The 20,655-nt window shown below is 46.4% G+C and overlaps 1 protein-coding gene across 1 annotated transcript in view; it reads left to right on the top strand.

Moving 5' to 3' along the window:
* Positions 1-20,655, top strand: part of LOC134927087 (alanine aminotransferase 2-like) — a 259,669-nt gene that overhangs the window by 176,502 nt on the left and 62,512 nt on the right. The window lies entirely within an intron of this gene.

Below are 20,655 nucleotides of genomic sequence, written 5' to 3' on the forward strand. Positions count from 1 at the left end.
ATCACCGTATTTGGCGTAAATATGTTGCGTGGTGCGAGGCCAGGAAGGCCCCTACGGAGGAATTTCAACTGGGTCGATTCCTGCATTTCCTGCAAACAGGACTGTCTATGGGCCTCAAATTAGGGTCCATTAAGGTTCAAATTTCGGCCCTGTCGATATTCTTCCAAAAAGAACTAGCTTCAGTCCCTGAAGTTCAGACGTTTGTCAAGGGAGTACTGCATATACAGCCTCCTTTTGTGCCTCCAGTGGCACCTTGGGATCTCAATGTAGTGTTGGGATTCCTAAAATCACATTGGTTTGAACCACTCACCACTGTGGACTTGAAATATCTCACTTGGAAAGTGGTAATGCTGTTAGCCCTAGCCTCAGCCAGGCGTGTCTCAGAATTGGCGGCTTTATCCTATAAAAGCCCTTACCTAATTTTTCATACGGACAGGGCAGAATTGAGGACTCGTCCTCAATTTCTCCCTAAGGTGGTTTCAGCATTTCACTTAAACCAACTTATTGTGGTGCCTGCGGCTACTAGGGACTTGGAGGATTCCAAGTTGCTGGACGTAGTCAGGGCCCTGAAAATATATGTTTCCAGGACGGCTGGAGTCAGAAAATCTGACTCGCTGTTTATCCTGTATGCACCCAACAAGCTGGGTGCTCCTGCTTCTAAGCAGACGATTGCTCGTTGGATTTGTAGTACAATTCAGCTTGCACATTCTGTGGCAGGCCTGCCACAGCCAAAATCTGTAAAAGCCCATTCCACACGGAAAGTGGGCTCATCTTGGGCGGCTGCCCGAGGGGTCTCGGCTTTACAACCTTGCCGAGCAGCTACTTGGTCAGGGGCAAACACGTTTGCTAAATTCTACAAATTTGATACCCTGGCTGAGGAGGACCTGGAGTTCTCTCATTCGGTGCTGCAGAGTCATCCGCACTCTCCCGCCCGTTTGGGAGCTTTGGTATAATCCCCATGGTCCTTTCGGAGTCCCCAGCATCCACTAGGACGTTAGAGAAAATAAGAATTTACTTACCGATAATTCTATTTCTCATAGTCCGTAGTGGATGCTGGGCGCCCATCCCAAGTGCGGATTGTCTGCAATACTTGTACATAGTTATTGTTACAAAAATCGGGTTATTGTTGTTGTGAGCCATCTTTTCAGAGGCTCCTTCTGTTATCATGCTGTTAACTGGGTTCAGATCACAAGTTGTACGGTGTGATTGGTGTGGCTGGTAATGAGTCTTACCCGGGATTCAAAATCCTTCCTTATTGTGTACGCTCGTCCGGGCACAGTATCCTAACTGAGGCTTGGAGGAGGGTCATAGGGGGAGGAGCCAGTGCACACCAGCTAGTCCTAAAGCTTTTACTTTGTGCCCAGTCTCCTGCGGAGCCGCTATTCCCCATGGTCCTTTCGGAGTCCCCAGCATCCACTACGGACTATGAGAAATAGAATTATCGGTAAGTAAATTCTTATTATTACTGACACTGTAACATAGCATTCCTTATGCAGATACAGCCGCAGTCACACACAGAATATAGGCATGCCGCTTATCCTATTACTGACACTGTAACATAGCATTCCGTATGCAGATACAGCTGCAGTCTCACACAGAATATAGACATGCCCTATATACTATTACTGACACTTTAACATATGTAGCATTCAGTATGCAGATACAGCCGCAGTCACACACAGAATATAGGCATGCCGCATATCCCATTACTGACACTGTAACATAGCATTCCATATGCAGATACAGCCGCAGTCACACACAGAATATAGGCTTGCCGCATATCCTATTACTGACACTGTAACATAGCATTCCGTATACAGATACAGCCGCAGTCACACACAGAATATAGGCATGCCGCTTATCCTATTACTGACACTGTAACATAGCATTCCGTATGCAGATACAGCCGCAGTCACACACAGAATACAGGCATGCCGCATATCATATTACTGACACTGTAACATAGCATTCCGTATACAGATACAGCTGCAGTCACACACAGAATATAGACATGCCGTATATACTATTACTGACACTTTAACATATGTAGCATTCAGGATGCAGATACAGCCGCAGTCACACACAGAATACAGGCATGCCGCATATCATATTACTGACACTGTAACATAGCATTCCGTATGCAGATACAGCCGCAGTCACACACAGAATACAGGCATGCAGCATATCATATTACTGACACTGTAACATAGCATTCCGTATGCAGATACAGCTGCAGTCACACACAGAATATAGACATGCCGTATATCCTATTACTGACACTGTAACATAGCATTCCGTATGCAGATACAGCTGCAGTCACACACAGAATATAGACATGCCGTATATACTATTACTGACACTTTAACATATGTAGCATTCAGGATGCAGATACAGCCGCAGTCACACACAGAATATAGGCTTGCCGCATATCCTTTCTCTAACGTCCTAGTGGATGCTGGGGACTCCGAAAGGACCATGGGGAATAGCGGCTCCACAGGAGACTGGGCACAAAGTAAAAGCTTTAGGACTAGCTGGTGTGCACTGGCTCCTCCCCCTATGACCCTCCTCCAAGCCTCAGTTAAGATTTTTGTGCCCGGCCGAGAAGGGTGCAATCTAGGTGGCTCTCCTGAGCTGCTTAGAGTAAAAGTTTAAATAGGTTTTTTTATTTTCAGTGAGACCTGCTGGCAACAGGCTCACTGCATCGAGGGACTAAGGGGAGAGAAACGAACTCACCTGCGTGCAGAGTGGATTGGGTTTCTTAGGCTACTGGACATTAGCTCCAGAGGGACGATCACAGGCCCAGCCATGGATGGGTCCCGGAGCCGCGCCGCCGGCCCCCTTACAGATGCTGAAGCAAGAAGAGGTCCATAAATCGGCGGCAGAAGACTTTCCTGTCTTCATAAGGTAGCGCACAGCACTGCAGCTGTGCGCCATTGCTCTCAGCACACTTCACACTCCGGTCACTGAGGGTGCAGGACGCTGGGGGGGGGCGTCCTGGGAAGCAATGAATTTACCTTATTTGGCAAAAAATACATCACATATAGCTCCTGGGCTATATGGATGTATTTAACCCCTGCCAGTTTTCCAGAAAAAAGCGGGAGAAGAGCCCGCCGTGAAGGGGGCGGGGCCTATCTCCTCAGCACACAGCGCCATTTTTCCCACACAGCTCCGCTGGTAGGAAGGCTCCCAGAATCTCCCCTGCATCCTGCAACTACAGAAACAGGGTAAAAAAGAGAGGGGGGCACTTATTTGGCAAAATAACAGATATAAGCAGCTATAAGGGATAGACACTTATTGTAAGGTTGTCCCTATACATATATAGCGCTCTGGTGTGTGCTGGCAAACTCTCCCTCTGTCTCCCCAAGGGGCTAAGTGGGTCCTGTCCTCTATCAGAGCATTCCCTGTGTGTGTGCTGTGTGTCGGTACGTTTGTGTCGACATGTATGAGGAGAAAAATGATGTGGAGACGGAGCAGAGTGTCTGTAACAGTGATGTCACCCCCTAGGGGGTCGACACCTGAGTGGATGTACTGTTGAAAATTACGTGACAGTGTCAGCTCTATATAAAAAAAAACAGTGGTTGACATGAGACAGCCGGCTACTCAGCTTGTTCCTGTCCAGACGTCTCATAGGCCGTCAGGCAGATGGCAGATACAGACGCCGACACGGATACTGACTCCTGTGTCGACGGTGAAGAGACAACCGTGATTTCCAGTAGGGCCACACGTTACATGATTGAGACAATGGAAAATGTTTTATACATTTCCGATAATACGAGTACCACCAAAAAAAAGGGGTATTATGTTCGGTGAGGGAAAAACTACCTGTAGTTTTCCTGAATCAGAGAAATAAAATGAGGTGTGTGATGATGCGTGGGTTTCCCCCCGATAACAATTAATAATTTCTTAAAAAGTATTGGCTGCATACCCTTTCCCGCCAGAGGTTAGGATGCATTGGGAAACACCCCCTAGGGGGGATAAGGCGCTCACACGCTTGTAAGAACAAGGGCTCTACCCTCTCATGAGATGGCCGCCCTTAGGGATCCTGCTGATAGAAAGCAGGAGGGTATCCAAAAAAAGGTATTTACACACATACTGGTGTTATACTGCGACCAGCTATCGCCTCAGCCTGGAGGTGCAGTGCTGGGTTGGCTTGGTCGGATTCCCTGACTGGAAATATTGATATCTTAGATAAGGATAGTATATTATTGCCTATAGAGCATTTAAAAGATGCATTTCTATATATGCATGATGCACAGCGGAATAATTGCCGACTGGCATCAAGTATAAGTGCGTTGTCCAATTCTACCAGTAAAATGGTCAGGTGATGCGGATTCCAAACGGCATTTGGAAGTATTGCCTTTGAAAGGGGACATTTGGGGTCGGTCTTTTAGACCTGGTGGCCACGGCAACAGCTGGGAAATCCACGTTTGTACCCCAGGTCGCCTCTCAAAATAAGACGCCGTATTATCAGGCGCAGTCTTTTGTTGGCAAGCGGACAAAAGGTTCCTCTTTTCTGCTCGTGACAGAGGGAGAGGAAAAAGGCTGCAGAGATCAGCCAGTTCCCAGGAACAGAAACTCTTTCCCGCCTCTGCCAAGCCCTCAGTATGACGCTAGGGCTTTACAAGCTCAGGCACGGTGGGGGCCCGTTCTCAATGAATTTCAGTGCGCAGTGGGCTCACTCGCAAGTAGACCCCTGGATCCTTCAGGTAATATCTCAGGGGTACATATTGGAATTCGAGACGTCTCCCCCTCGCCGTTTCCAAAAGTCGACTTTACCGACGTCTCCCTCTGACAGGGAGGCAGTTTTGGAAGCCATTCACAAGCTGTATTCCCAGCAGGTGATAATCAAGGTACCCCTCCTGCAACAGGGAACGGGGTATTATTCCACACTATTGTGGTACCGAAGCCAGACGGCTCGGTGAGACCGATGCTAAAATCTAAAATCTTTGAACACTTACATACAGAGGTTCAAATTCAAGATTGAGTCACTCAGAGCAGTGATTGCGAACCTGGAAGAAGGGGACTACATGATGTCTCGGGACATCAAGGATGCTTACCTTCATGTCAAAATTTACCCTTCTCACCAAGGGTACCTCAGGTTTATGGTACAGAACTGTCACTATCAGTTCAGACGCTGCCGTAGGGATGGTCCACGGCACCCCGGGTCTTTACCAAGGTAATGGCCGAAATGATGATATTCCTTCGAAGGAAGGGAATTTTAGTTATCCCTTACTTGGACGATTCCCTGATAAGGGTAAGATCCAGGGAACAGTTGGAGGTCGGTGTAGCACTATCTCAGGTAGTGTTGCGGCAGCACGATTGGATTCTCAATATTCCAAAATCGCAGCTGGTTCCGACGACGTGTCTTCTGTTCCTAGGGATGATCCTGGACACAGTCCAGAAAAAGGTGTTTCTCCCGGAGGAGAAAGCCAGGGAGTTATCCGAGCTAGTCAGGAACCTCCTCAAACCGAGCCAAGTCTCAGTGCATCAATGCACAAGGGTTCTGGGTAAAATGGTGGCTTCCTACGAAGCAATCCCATTCGGCAGATTCCACGCAAGAACTTTCCAGTGGGACCTGCTGGACAAATGGTCCGGGTCGCATCTTCAGATGCATCAGCGGATAACCCTGTCACCAAGGACAGGGGTGTCCCTCCTGTGGTGGTTGCAGAGTGCTCATCTTCTAGAGGGCCGCAGATTCGGCATTCAGGACTGGGTCCTGGTAACCACGGATGCCAGCCTGCGAGGCTGGGGAGCAGTCACACAGGGAAGGAATATCCAGGACTTATGGTCAAGCCTGGAGACATCACTTCACATAAATATCCTGAAGCTAAGGGACATTTACAATGCTCTAAGCTTAGCAAGACCTCTGCTTCAAGGACAGCCGGTGTTGATCCGGTCGGACAACATCACGGCAGTCACCCACGTAAACAGACAGGGTGGCACAAGAAGCAGAAGGGCAATGACAGAAGCTGCAAGGATTCTTCGCTGGGCGGAAAATCATGGGATAGCACTGTCAGCAGTATTCATTCCGGGAGTGGACAACTGGGAAGCAGACTTCCTCAGCACGACCTCCACCCGGGAGAGTGGGGACTTCACCCAGAAGTCTTCCACATGATTATAAACCGTTGGGAAAAAACTCGACAGGTATTGCGCCAGGTCAAGGGACCCTCAGGCAATAGCTGTAGACGCTCTGGTAACACCGTGGGTGTACCAGTCAGTGTATGTGTTCCCTCCTCTGCCTCTCATACCCAAGGTACTGAGATTGATAAGATGGAGAGGAGTAAGCACTATATTCGTGGCTCCGGATTGGCCAAGAAGGACTTGGTAACCGGAACTTCAAGAGATGCTCACGGAGGGTCCGTGGCCTCTACCTCTAAGAAGGGACCTGCTCCAACAAGGACCCTGTCTGTTCCAAGACTTACCGCGGCTGCGTTTGACGGCATTGCGGTTGAACGCCGGATCCTGAAGAAAAAAAGACATTCCGGATGAAGTCATCCCTACCCTGATCAAAGCCAGGAAGGATGTAACCGTACAACATTATCACCGTATTTGGCGTAAATATGTTGCGTGGTGCGAGGCCAGGAAGGCCCCTACGGAGGAATTTCAACTGGGTCGATTCCTGCATTTCCTGCAAACAGGACTGTCTATGGGCCTCAAATTAGGGTCCATTAAGGTTCAAATTTCGGCCCTGTCGATATTCTTCCAAAAAGAACTAGCTTCAGTCCCTGAAGTTCAGACGTTTGTCAAGGGAGTACTGCATATACAGCCTCCTTTTGTGCCTCCAGTGGCACCTTGGGATCTCAATGTAGTGTTGGGATTCCTAAAATCACATTGGTTTGAACCACTCACCACTGTGGACTTGAAATATCTCACTTGGAAAGTGGTAATGCTGTTAGCCCTAGCCTCAGCCAGGCGTGTCTCAGAATTGGCGGCTTTATCCTATAAAAGCCCTTACCTAATTTTTCATACGGACAGGGCAGAATTGAGGACTCGTCCTCAATTTCTCCCTAAGGTGGTTTCAGCATTTCACTTAAACCAACTTATTGTGGTGCCTGCGGCTACTAGGGACTTGGAGGATTCCAAGTTGCTGGACGTAGTCAGGGCCCTGAAAATATATGTTTCCAGGACGGCTGGAGTCAGAAAATCTGACAAGCTGGGTGCTCCTGCTTCTAAGCAGACGATTGCTCGTTGGATTTGTAGTACAATTCAGCTTGCACATTCTGTGGCAGGCCTGCCACAGCCAAAATCTGTAAAAGCCCATTCCACACGGAAAGTGGGCTCATCTTGGGCGGCTGCCCGAGGGGTCTCGGCTTTACAACCTTGCCGAGCAGCTACTTGGTCAGGGGCAAACACGTTTGCTAAATTCTACAAATTTGATACCCTGGCTGAGGAGGACCTGGAGTTCTCTCATTCGGTGCTGCAGAGTCATCCGCACTCTCCCGCCCGTTTGGGAGCTTTGGTATAATCCCCATGGTCCTTTCGGAGTCCCCAGCATCCACTAGGACGTTAGAGAAAATAAGAATTTACTTACCGATAATTCTATTTCTCATAGTCCGTAGTGGATGCTGGGCGCCCATCCCAAGTGCGGATTGTCTGCAATACTTGTACATAGTTATTGTTACAAAAATCGGGTTATTGTTGTTGTGAGCCATCTTTTCAGAGGCTCCTTCTGTTATCATGCTGTTAACTGGGTTCAGATCACAAGTTGTACGGTGTGATTGGTGTGGCTGGTAATGAGTCTTACCCGGGATTCAAAATCCTTCCTTATTGTGTACGCTCGTCCGGGCACAGTATCCTAACTGAGGCTTGGAGGAGGGTCATAGGGGGAGGAGCCAGTGCACACCAGGTAGTCCTAAAGCTTTTACTTTTGTGCCCAGTCTCCTGCAGAGCCGCTATTCCCCGTGGTCCTTACGGAGTTCCCAGCATCCACTACGGACTATGAGAAATAGAATTATCGGTAAGTAAATTCTTATTATTACTGACACTGTAACATAGCATTCCTTATGCAGATACAGCCGCAGTCACACACAGAATATAGGCATGCCGCTTATCCTATTACTGACACTGTAACATAGCATTCCGTATGCAGATACAGCTGCAGTCTCACACAGAATATAGACATGCCCTATATACTATTACTGACACTTTAACATATGTAGCATTCAGTATGCAGATACAGCCGCAGTCACACACAGAATATAGGCATGCCGCATATCCCATTACTGACACTGTAACATAGCATTCCATATGCAGATACAGCCGCAGTCACACACAGAATATAGGCATGCCGCATATCCTATTACTGACACTGTAACATAGCATTCCGTATGCAGATACAGCCGCAGTCACACAAAGAATATAGGCATGCCGCATATCCTATTACTGACACTGTAACATAGCATTCCATATGCAGATCCAGCCACAGTAACACACAGAATATAGGCATGCTGCATATCCTATTACTGACACTGTAACATAGCATTCCGTATGCAGATACAGCTGCAGTCACACACAGAATATAGACATGCCCTATATACTATTACTGACACTTTAACATATGTAGCATTCAGTATGCAGATACAGCCGCAGTCACACACAGAATATAGGCATGCCGCATATCCTATTACTGACACTGTAACATAGCATTCCATATGCAGATACAGCCACAGTCACACATAGAATATAGGCATGCCGCATATCCTATTACTGACACTGTAACGTAGCATTCCGTATGCAGATACAGCCGCAGTCACACACAGAATATAGGCATGCCCTATATCCTATTACTGACACTGTAACGTATCATTCTGTATGCAGATACAGCCGCAGTCACACACAGAATATAGGCTTGCCGCATATCATATTACTGACACTGTAACATAGTATTCCGTATGCAGATACAGCTGCAGTCACACACAGAATATAGACATGCCGCATATATACTATTACTGACACTTTAACATATGTAGCATTCAGTATGCAGATACAGCCGCAGTCACGCACAGAATATAGGCATGCCACATATCCTATTACTGACACTGTAACATAGCATTCCGTATGCAGATACAGCAGCAGTCACACACAGAATATAGGCATGCCGTATATACTATTACTGACAATGCAACGTAGCATTCAGAAAGATGAAGCATTAGCCACTCTTCGGAAACAGCGCAATCAGCTTTTATCAAAATTTGTAAGAAATTAATAAATGCATAAAAAAATAGTCTGACGTTTAATTAGGCCACATGTGACTGGAGCTAAAGTGCAATTACAAAGTTGAGATGTCAGTGTACCGGAGACCAGTAAGTGCACGTGAGTAGTATTGTAGTACAGTATAGGAAACTGCATTTCCATAGACTGTGCCCATGTGAGGACACTGATTGCAGTCCCATTACACCCTGTCAGGGGCAAGTGTAAGGTGTACGTGCGGCCCTAGTGAGAGGTGGGAGTAGCGTAGCCTGAGATGAGTCAACCTATTTATTGTAGGTACCTCTACACCAACACTCTGTATGTTATTCTAGTTGTGAGGGCACTATAGTGGTAGAATTGTGTTATTCTAGTTGTGAGGGCACTATAGTGGTAGAATTGTGTTATTCTAGTTGTGAGGGCACTATAGTGGTAGAATTGTGTTATTCTAGTTGTGAGGGCACTATAGTGGTAAAATTGTGTTATTCTAGTTGTGAGGGCACTATAGTGGTAGAATTGTGTTATTCTAGTTGTGAAGGCACTATAGTGGTAGAATTGTGTTATTCTAGTTGTGAGGGCACTATAGTGGTAGAATTGTGTTATTCTAGTCGTGAGGGCACTATAGTGGTAGAATTGTGTTATTCTAGTTGTGAGGGCACTATAGTGGTAGAATTGTGTTATTCTAATCGTGAGGGCACTATAGTGGTAGAATTGTGTTATTCTAGTCGTGAGGGCACTATAGTGGTAGAATTGTGTTATTCTAGTTGTGAGGGCACTATAGTGGTAGAATTGTGTTATTCTAGTTGTGAGGGCACTATAGTGGTAGAATTGTGTTATTCTAGTCGTGAGGGCACTATAGTGGTAGAATTGTGTTATTCTAGTCGTGAGGGCACTATAGTGGTAGAATTGTGTTATTCTAGTCGTGAGGGCACTATAGTGGTAGAATTGTGTTATTCTAGTCGTGAGGGCACTATAGTGGTAGAATTGTGTTATTCTAGTCGTGAGGGCACTATAGTGGTAGAATTGTGTTATTCTAGTTGTGAGGGCACTATAGTGGTAGAATTGTGTTATTCTAGTTGTGAGGGCACTATAGTGGTAAAATTGTGTTATTCTAGTTGTGAGGACACTATAGTGGTAGAATTGTGTTATTCTAGTTGTGAGGGCACTATAGTGGTAGAATTGTGTTATTCTAGTTGTGAGGGCACTATAGTGGTAGAATTGTGTTATTCTAGTTGTGAGGGCACTATAGTGGTAGAATTGTGTTATTCTAGTCGTGAGGGCACTATAGTGGTAGAATTGTGTTATTCTAGTCGTGAGGGCACTATAGTGGTAGAATTGTGTTATTCTAGTTGTGAGGGCACTATATTGGTAGAATTGTGTTATTCTAGTTGTGAGGGCACTATAGTGGTAGAATTGTGTTATTCTAGTTGTGAGGGCACTATAGTGGTAGAATTGTGTTATTCTAGTCGTGAGGGCACTATAGTGGTAGAATTGTGTTATTCTAGTCGTGAGGGCACTATAGTGGTAGAATTGTGTTATTCTAGTCGTGAGGGCACTATAGTGGTAGAATTGTGTTATTCTAGTCGTGAGGGCACTATAGTGGTAGAATTGTGTTATTCTAGTTGTGAGGGCACTATAGTGGTAGAATTGTGTTATTCTAGTTGTGAGGGCACTATAGTGGTAGAATTGTGTTATTCTAGTTGTGAGGGCACTATAGTGGTAGAATTGTGTTATTCTAGTCGTGAGGGCACTATAGTGGTAGAATTGTGTTATTCTAGTCGTGAGGGCACTATAGTGGTAGAATTGTGTTATTCTAGTCGTGAGGGCACTATAGTGGTAGAATTGTGTTATTCTAGTCGTGAGGGCACTATAGTGGTAGAATTGTGTTATTCTAGTTGTGAGGGCACTATAGTGGTAGAATTGTGTTATTCTAGTTGTGAGGGCACTATAGTGGTAAAATTGTGTTATTCTAGTTGTGAGGGCACTATAGTGGTAGAATTGTGTTATTCTAGTTGTGAGGGCACTATAGTGGTAGAATTGTGTTATTCTAGTTGTGAGGGCACTATAGTGGTAGAATTGTGTTATTCTAGTTGTGAGGGCACTATAGTGGTAGAATTGTGTTATTCTAATCGTGAGGGCACTATAGTGGTAGAATTGTGTTATTCTAGTCGTGAGGGCACTATAGTGGTAGAATTGTGTTATTCTAGTTGTGAGGGCACTATAGTGGTAGAATTGTGTTATTCTAGTCGTGAGGGCACTATAGTGGTAGAATTGTGTTATTCTAGTCGTGAGGGCACTATAGTGGTAGAATTGTGTTATTCTAGTCGTGAGGGCACTATAGTGGTAGAATTGTGTTATTCTAGTCGTGAGGGCACTATAGTGGTAGAATTGTGTTATTCTAGTTGTGAGGGCACTATAGTGGTAGAATTGTGTTATTCTAGTTGTGAGGGCACTATAGTGGTAAAATTGTGTTATTCTAGTTGTGAGGACACTATAGTGGTAGAATTGTGTTATTCTAGTTGTGAGGGCACTATAGTGGTAGAATTGTGTTATTCTAGTTGTGAGGGCACTATAGTGGTAGAATTGTGTTATTCTAGTTGTGAGGGCACTATAGTGGTAGAATTGTGTTATTCTAGTCGTGAGGGCACTATAGTGGTAGAATTGTGTTATTCTAGTCGTGAGGGCACTATAGTGGTAGAATTGTGTTATTCTAGTCGTGAGGGCACTATAGTGGTAGAATTGTGTTATTCTAGTCGTGAGGGCACTATAGTGGTAGAATTGTGTTATTCTAGTTGTGAGGGCACTATAGTGGTAGAATTGTGTTATTCTAGTTGTGAGGGCACTATAGTGGTAGAATTGTGTTATTCTAGTTGTGAGGGCACTATAGTGGTAGAATTGTGTTATTCTAGTCGTGAGGGCACTATAGTGGTAGAATTGTGTTATTCTAGTCGTGAGGGCACTATAGTGGTAGAATTGTGTTATTCTAGTCGTGAGGGCACTATAGTGGTAGAATTGTGTTATTCTAGTCGTGAGGGCACTATAGTGGTAGAATTGTGTTATTCTAGTTGTGAGGGCACTATAGTGGTAGAATTGTGTTATTCTAGTTGTGAGGACACTATAGTGGTAGAATTGTGTTATTCTAGTTGTGAAGGCACTATAGTGGTAGAATTGTGTTATTCTAGTCGTGAGGGCACTATAGTGGTAGAATTGTGTTATTCTAGTTGTGAGGGCACTATAGTGGTAGAATTGTGTTATTCTAGTTGTGAGGGCACTATAGTGATAGAATTGTGTTATTCTAGTTGTGAGGGCACTATAGTGGTAGAATTGTGTTATTCTAGTTGTGAGGGCACTATAGTGGTAGAATTGTGTTATTCTAGTTGTGAGGGCACTATAGTGGTAGAATTGTGTTATTCTAGTTGTGAGGGCACTATAGTGGTAGAATTGTGTTATTCTAGTTGTGAGGGCACTATAGTGGTAGAATTGTGTTATTCTAGTTGTGAGGGCACTATAGTGGTAGAATTGTGTTATTCTAGTCGTGAGGGCACTATAGTGGTAGAATTGTGTTATTCTAGTCGTGAGGGCAATATAGTGGTAGAATTGTGTTATTCTAGTCGTGAGGGCACTATAGTGGTAGAATTGTGTTATTCTAGTTGTGAGGACACTATAGTGGTAGAATTGTGTTATTCTAGTTGTGAGGGCACTATAGTGGTAGAATTGTGTTATTCTAGTTGTGAGGACACTATAGTGGTAGAATTGTGTTATTCTAGTTGTGAGGGCACTATAGTGGTAGAATTGTGTTATTCTAGATGTGAGGGCACTATAGTGGTAGAATTGTGTTATTCTAGTCGTGAGGGCACTATAGTGGTAGAATTGTGTTATTCTAGTCGTGAGGGCACTATAGTGGTAGAATTGTGTTATTCTAGTTGTGAGGGCACTATAGTGGTAGAATTGTGTTATTCTAGTTGTGAGGGCACTATAGTGGTAGAATTGTGTTATTCTAGTTGTGAGGGCACTATAGTGGTAGAATTGTGTTATTCTAGTTGTGAGGGCACTATAGTGGTAGAATTGTGTTATTCTAGTTGTGAGGACACTATAGTGGTAGAATTGTGTTATTCTAGTTGTGAGGGCACTATAGTGGTAGAATTGTGTTATTCTAGTTGTGAGGGCACTATAGTGGTAGAATTGTGTTATTCTAGTTGTGAGGGCACTATAGTGGTAGAATTGTGTTATTCTAGTTGTGAGGACACTATAGTGGTAGAATTGTGTTATTCTAGTTGTGAGGGCACTATAGTGGTAGAATTGTGTTATTCTAGTTGTGAGGGCACTATAGTGGTAGAATTGTGTTATTCTAGTTGTGAGGGCACTATAGTGGTAGAATTGTGTTATTCTAGTTGTGAGGGCACTATAGTGGTAGAATTGTGTTATTCTAGTTGTGAGGGCACTATAGTGGTAGAATTGTGTTATTCTAGTTGTGAGGGCACTATAGTGGTAGAATTGTGTTATTCTAGTTGTGAGGGCACTATAGTGGTAGAATTGTGTTATTCTAGTTGTGAGGGCACTATAGTGGTAGAATTGTGTTATTCTAGTTGTGAAGGCACTATAGTGGTAGAATTGTGTTATTCTAGTTGTGAGGGCACTATAGTGGTAGAATTGTGTTATTCTAGTTGTGAGGGCACTATAGTGGTAGAATTGTGTTATTCTAGTTGTGAGGGCACTATAGTGGTAGAATTGTGTTATTCTAGTTGTGAGGGCACTATAGTGGTAGAATTGTGTTATTCTAGTTGTGAGGGCACTATAGTGGTAGAATTGTGTTATTCTAGTTGTGAGGGCACTATAGTGGTAGAATTGTGTTATTCTAGTTGTGAGGGCACTATAGTGGTAGAATTGTGTTATTCTAGTTGTGAGGGCACTATAGTGGTAGAATTGTGTTATTCTAGATGTGAGGGCACTATAGTGGTAGAATTGTGTTATTCTAGTTGTGAGGGCACTATAGTGGTAGAATTGTGTTATTCTAGTTGTGAGGGCACTATAGTGGTAGAATTGTGTTATTCTAGTTGTGAGGGCACTATAGTGGTAGAATTGTGTTATTCTAGTTGTGAGGGCACTATAGTGGTAGAATTGTGTTATTCTAGTTGTGAGGGCACTATAGTGGTAGAATTGTGTTATTCTAGTTGTGAGGGCACTATAGTGGTAGAATTGTGTTATTCTAGTTGTGAGGGCACTATAGTGGTAGAATTGTTTATGGTTCATTAGTATATATTCCCGGGGTCACCGCTGATCTTAGGGGTGCTACAATCTCTTCTTACACCGCCTGTCTATTCATTGTACCTAGAGCTGATTTGTTTTTCTGCTGCATAATAAAATATTATTACTGTATATTTTTCAATTCAGCGACAAATGAAATGCACTGTATCTATAGATTGCCCCTTATACAGCCTTATTACAGCGTAATATAGATAATAGCCCCAGTATCAGAAGATTATTATAGGACAGTAATGGTCGCTATAGCAAACTCTGGGACCTGAAGATAATGTCTCATGGGGGGATTCCTGTCTGTCTGGGAATTACTGTCCAACTCAGTCCCCCAGGAATGGAATAAGCCCCCCTGGCTCTCACTGCTGAGGTGACTGAGACAGTAATGGGAGACGAGCACAGAACAAGAGACAGGAATGGAATAAGTCCCTCTGGCTCTCACTGCTGAGGTGACTGAGACAGTAATGGGAGACGAGCACAGAACCAGAGACAGGAATGGAATAAGCCCCCCTGGCTCTCACTGCTGAGGTGACTGAGACAGTAATGGGAGACAAGCACAGAACAAGAGACAGGAATGGAATAAGCCCCCCTGGCTCTCACTGCTGAGGTGACTGAGACAGTAATGGGAGACGAGCACAGAACAAGAGACAGGAATGGAATAAGCCCCCCTGGCTTTCACTGCTGAGGTGACTGAGACAGCGATGTGAGATGAGCACAGAACAAGAGACAGGAATGGAATAAGCCCCTCTGGCTCTCACTGCTGAGGTGACTGAGACAGTAATGGGAGACAAGCACAGAACAAGAGACAGGAATGGAATAAGCCCCCCTGGCTCTCACTGCTGAGGTGACTGAGACAGCAATGGGAGACAAGCACAGAACAAGAGACAGGAATGGAATAAGTCCCTCTGGCTCTCACTGCTGAGGTGACTGAGACAGTAATGGGAGACAAGCACAGAACAAGAGACAGGAATGGAATAAGCCCCCCTGGCTCTCACTGCTGAGGTGACTGAGACAGTAATGGGAGACGAGCACAGAACCAGAGACAGGAATGAATAAGCCCCCCTGGCTTTCACTGCTGAGGTGACTGAGACAGCGATGTGAGACGAGCACAGAACAAGAGACAGGAATGGAATAAGTCCCTCTGGCTCTCACTGCTGAGGTGACTGAGACAGTAATGGGAGACAAGCACAGAACCAGAGACAGGAGTGGAATAAGCCCCTCTGGCTCTCACTGCTGAGGTGACTGAGACAGTAATGGGAGACAAGCACAGAACAAGAGACAGGAATGGAATAAGCCCCTCTGGCTCTCACTGCTGAGGTGACTGAGACAGTGATGGGAGACGAGCACAGAACAAGAGACAGGAATGGAATAAGTCCCTCTGGCTCTCACTGCTGAGGTGACTGAGACAGTAATGGGAGACAAGCACAGAACAAGAGACAGGAATGGAATAAGCCCCTCTGGCTCTCACTGCTGAGGTGACTGAGAAAGTAATGGGAGACGAGCACAGAACAAGAGACAGGAATGGAATAAGCCCCCCTGGCACTCACTGCTGAGGTGACTGAAACAGTAATGGGAGACAAGCACAGAACAAGAGACAGGAATGGAATAAGTCCCTCTGGCTCTCACTGCTGAGGTGACTGAGACAGTAATGGGAGACGAGCACAGAACCAGAGACAGGAATGAATAAGCCCCCCTGGCTTTCACTGCTGAGGTGACTGAGACAGCGATGTGAGACGAGCACAGAACAAGAGACAGGAATGGAATAAGCCCCTCTGGCTCTCACTGCTGAGGTGACTGAGACAGTAATGGGAGACGAGCACAGAACAAGAGACAGGAATGGAATAAGCCCCCCTGGCTCTCACTGCTGAGGTGACTGAGACAGTAATGGGAGACAAGCACAGAACAAGAGACAGGAATGGAATAAGTCCCTCTGGCTCTCACTGCTGAGGTGACTGAGACAGTAATGGGAGACAAGCACAGAACAAGAGACAGGAATGGAATAAGCCCCCCTGGCTCTCACTGCTGAGGTGACTGAGACAGCAATGGGAGACAAGCACAGAACAAGATACAGGAATGGAATAAGTCCCTCTGGCTCTCACTGCTGAGGTGACTGAGACAGTAATGGGAGACAAGCACAGAACAAGAGACAGGAATGGAATAAGCCCCTCTGGCAATCACTGCTGAGGTGACTGAGACAGTAATGGGAGACGAGCACAGAACAAGAGACAGGAATGGAATAAGCCCCCCTGGCTCTCACTGCTGAGGTGACTGAGACAGTAATGTGAGACAAGCACAGAGCAAGAGACAGGAATGGAATAAGTCCCTCTGGCTCTCACTGCTGAGGTGACTGAGACAGTAATGAGAGACGACCACAGAACAAGAGACAGGAATGGAATAAGCCCCTCTGGCTCTCACTGCTGAGGTGACTGAGACATTAATGAGAGACGAGCACAGAACAAGAGACAGGAATGGAATAAGCCCCCCTGGCTCTCACTGCTGAGGTGACTGAGACAGCGATGGGAGACGAGCACAGAACAAGAGACAGGAATGGAATAAGCCCCCCTGGCTCTCACTGCTGAGGTGACTGAGACAGTAATGGGAGACGAGCACAGAACAAGAGACAGGAATGGAATAAGCCCCTCTGGCTCTCACTGCTGAGGTGACTGAGACATTAATGAGAGACGAGCACAGAACAAGAGACAGGAATGGAATAAGCCCCCCTGGCTCTCACTGCTGAGGTGACTGAGACAGCGATGGGAGACAAGCACAGAACAAAAGACAGGAATGGAATAAGCCCCCTTGGCTCTCACTGCTGAGGTGACTGAGACAGTAATGGGAGACTAGCACAGAACAAGAGACAGGAATGGAATAAGCCCCCCTGGCTCTCACTGCTGAGGTGACTGAGACAGTAATGGGAGACGAGCACAGAACAAGAGACAGGAATGGAATAAGCCCCCCTGGCTCTCACTGCTGAGGTGACTGAGACAGTAATGGGAGACAAGCACAGAACAAGAGACAGGAATGGAATAAGCCCCCCTGGCTCTCACTGCTGAGGTGACTGAGACAGTAATGGGAGACAAGCACAGAACAAGAGACAGGAATGGAATAAGCCCCTCTGGCTCTCACTGCTGAGGTGACTGAGACAGTAATGGGAGACGAGCACAGAACAAGAGACAGGAATGGAATAAGCCCCCCTGGCTCTCACTGCTGAGGTGACTGAGACAGTAATGGGAGACGAGCACAGAACAAGAGACAGGAATGGAATAAGCCCCCCTGGCTCTCACCGCTGAGGTGACTGAGACAGTAATGGGAGACGAGCACATAACAAGAGACAGGAATGAAATAAGTCCCTCTGGCTCTCATTGCTGAGGTGACTGAGACAGTAATGGGAGACAAGCACAGAACAAAGACAGGAATGGAATAAGTCCCCCTGGCTCTCACTGCTGAGGTGACTGAGACAGTAATGGGAGACGAGCACAGAACAAGAGACAGGAATGGAATAAGACCCCCTGGCTCTCACTGCTGAGGTGACTGAGACAGTAATGGGAGACGAGCACAGAACAAGAGACAGGAATGGAATAAGCCCCTCTGGCTCTTACTTCTTAGGTGACTGAGACAGTAATGGGAGACGAGCACAGAACAAGAGACAGGAATGGAATAAGTCCCCTCTGGCTCTCACTGCTGAGGTGACTGAGACAGTAATGAGAGACAAGCACAGAACAAGAGACAGCAATGGAATAAGCCCCTCTGGCTCTCACTGCTGAGGTGACTGAGACAGTAATGGGAGACAAGCACAGAACAAGAGACAGGAATGGAATAAGCCCCCCTGGCTCTCACTGCTGAGGTGACTGAGACAGCAATGGGAGACAAGCACATAACAAGAGACAGGAATGGAATAAGTCCCTCTGGCTCTCACTGCTGGGGTGACTGAGACAGTAATGGGAGACAAGCACAGAACAAGAGACAGGAATGGAATAAGCCCCTCTGGCTCTCACTGCTGAGGTGACTGAGACAGTAATGGGAGACAAGCACAGAACAAGAGACAGGAATGGAATAAGCCCCCCTGGCTCTCACTGCTGAGGTGACTGAGACAGTAATGGGAGACGAGCACAGAACAAGAGACAGGAATGGAATAAGCCCCCCTGGCTCTCACTGCTGAGGTGACTGAGACAGTAATGGGAGACAAGCACAGAACAAGAGACAGGAATGGAATAAGCCCCTCTGGCTCTCACTGCTGAGGTGACTGAGACAGTAATGGGAGACGAGCACAGAACAAGAGACAGGAATGGAATAAGCCCCCCTGGCTCTCACTGCTGAGGTGACTGAGACAGTAATGGGAGACAAGCACAGAACAAGAGACAGCAATGGAATAAGCCCCTCTGGCTCTCACTGCTGAGGTGACTGAGACAGTAATGGGAGACAAGCACAGAACAAGAGACAGGAATGGAATAAGCCCCCCTGGCTCTCACTGCTGAGGTGACTGAGACAGCAATGGGAGACAAGCACATAACAAGAGACAGGAATGGAATAAGTCCCTCTGGCTCTCACTGCTGAGGTGACTGAGACAGTAATGGGAGACAAGCACAGAACAAGAGACAGGAATGGAATAAGCCCCTCTGGCAATCACTGCTGAGGTGACTGAGACAGTAATGGGAGACGAGCACAGAACAAGAGACAGGAATGGAATAAGCCCCCCTGGCTCTCACTGCTGAGGTGACTGAGACAGTAATGGGAGACGAGCACAGAACAAGAGACAGGAATGGAATAAGTGCCTCTGGCTCTCACTGCTGAGGTGACTGAGACAGTGATGGGAGACGAGCACAGAACAAGAGACAGGAATGGAATAAGCCCCCCTGGCTCTCACTGCTGAGGTGACTGAGACAGTAATGGGAGACAAGCACAGAACAAGAGACAGGAATGGAATAAGCCCCTCTGGCTCTCACTGCTGAGGTGACTGAGATAGTAATGGGAGACAAGCACAGAACAAGAGACAGTAATGGAATAAGTCCCTCTGGCTCTCACTGCTGAGGTGACTGAGACAGTAATGGGAGACAAGCACAGAACAAGAGACAGGAATGGAATAAGCCCCCCTGGCTCTCACTGCTGAGGTGACTGACACAGTAATGGGAGACGAGCACAGAACAAGAGACAGGAATGGAATAAGCCCCCCTGCCTCTCACTGCTGAGGTGACTGAGACAGTGATGGGAGACGAGCACAGAACAAGAGACAGGAATGGAATAAGTCCCTCTGGCTCTCACTGCTGAGGTGACTGAGACAGTAATGGGAGACAAGCACAGAACAAGAGACAGGAATGGAATAAGCCCCCCTGGCTCTCACTGCTGAGGTGACTGAGACAGTAATGGGAGACAAGCACAGAACAAGAGACAGGAATGGAATAAGCCCCCCTGGCTCTCACTGCTGAGGTGACTGAGACAGTAATGGGAGACGAGCACAGAACAAGAGACAGGAATGGAATAAGCCCCCCTGGCTCTCACTGCTGAGGTGACTGAGACAGTAATGGGAGACGAGCACAGAACAAGAGACAGGAATGGAATAAGTGCCTCTGGCTCTCACTGCTGAGGTGACTGAGATAGTAATGGGAGACAAGCACAGAACAAGAGACAGTAATGGAATAAGTCCCTCTGGCTCTCACTGCTGAGGTGACTGAGACAGTAATGGGAGACAAGCACAGAACAAGAGACAGGAATGGAATAAGCCCCCCTGGCTCTCACTGCTGAGGTGACTGACACAGTAATGGGAGACGAGCACAGAACAAGAGACAGGAATGGAATAAGTCCCCCTGGCTCTCACTGCTGAGGTGACTGAGACAGTGATGGGAGACGAGCACAGAACAAGAGACAGGAATGGAATAAGCCCCTCTGGCTCTCACTGCTGAGGTGACTGAGACAGTAATGGGAGACGAGCACAGAACAAGAGACAGGAATGGAATAAGCCCCTCTGGCTCTCACTGCTGAGGTGACTGAGACAGTAATGGGAGACAAGCACAGAACAAGAGACAGGAATGGAATAAGCCCCCCTGGCTCTCACTGCTGAGGTGACTGAGACAGTAATGGGAGACAAGCACAGAACAAGAGACAGGAATGGAATAAGCCCCCCTGGCTCTCACTGCTGAGGTGACTGAGACAGTAATGGGAGACAAGCACAGAACAAGAGACAGGAATGGAATAAGCCCCCCTGGCTCTCACTGCTGAGGT

The sequence above is a fragment of the Pseudophryne corroboree genome, chromosome 5, assembly GCF_028390025.1.
Source record: "Pseudophryne corroboree isolate aPseCor3 chromosome 5, aPseCor3.hap2, whole genome shotgun sequence".
NCBI classification, from domain to species: domain Eukaryota; kingdom Metazoa; phylum Chordata; class Amphibia; order Anura; family Myobatrachidae; genus Pseudophryne; species Pseudophryne corroboree.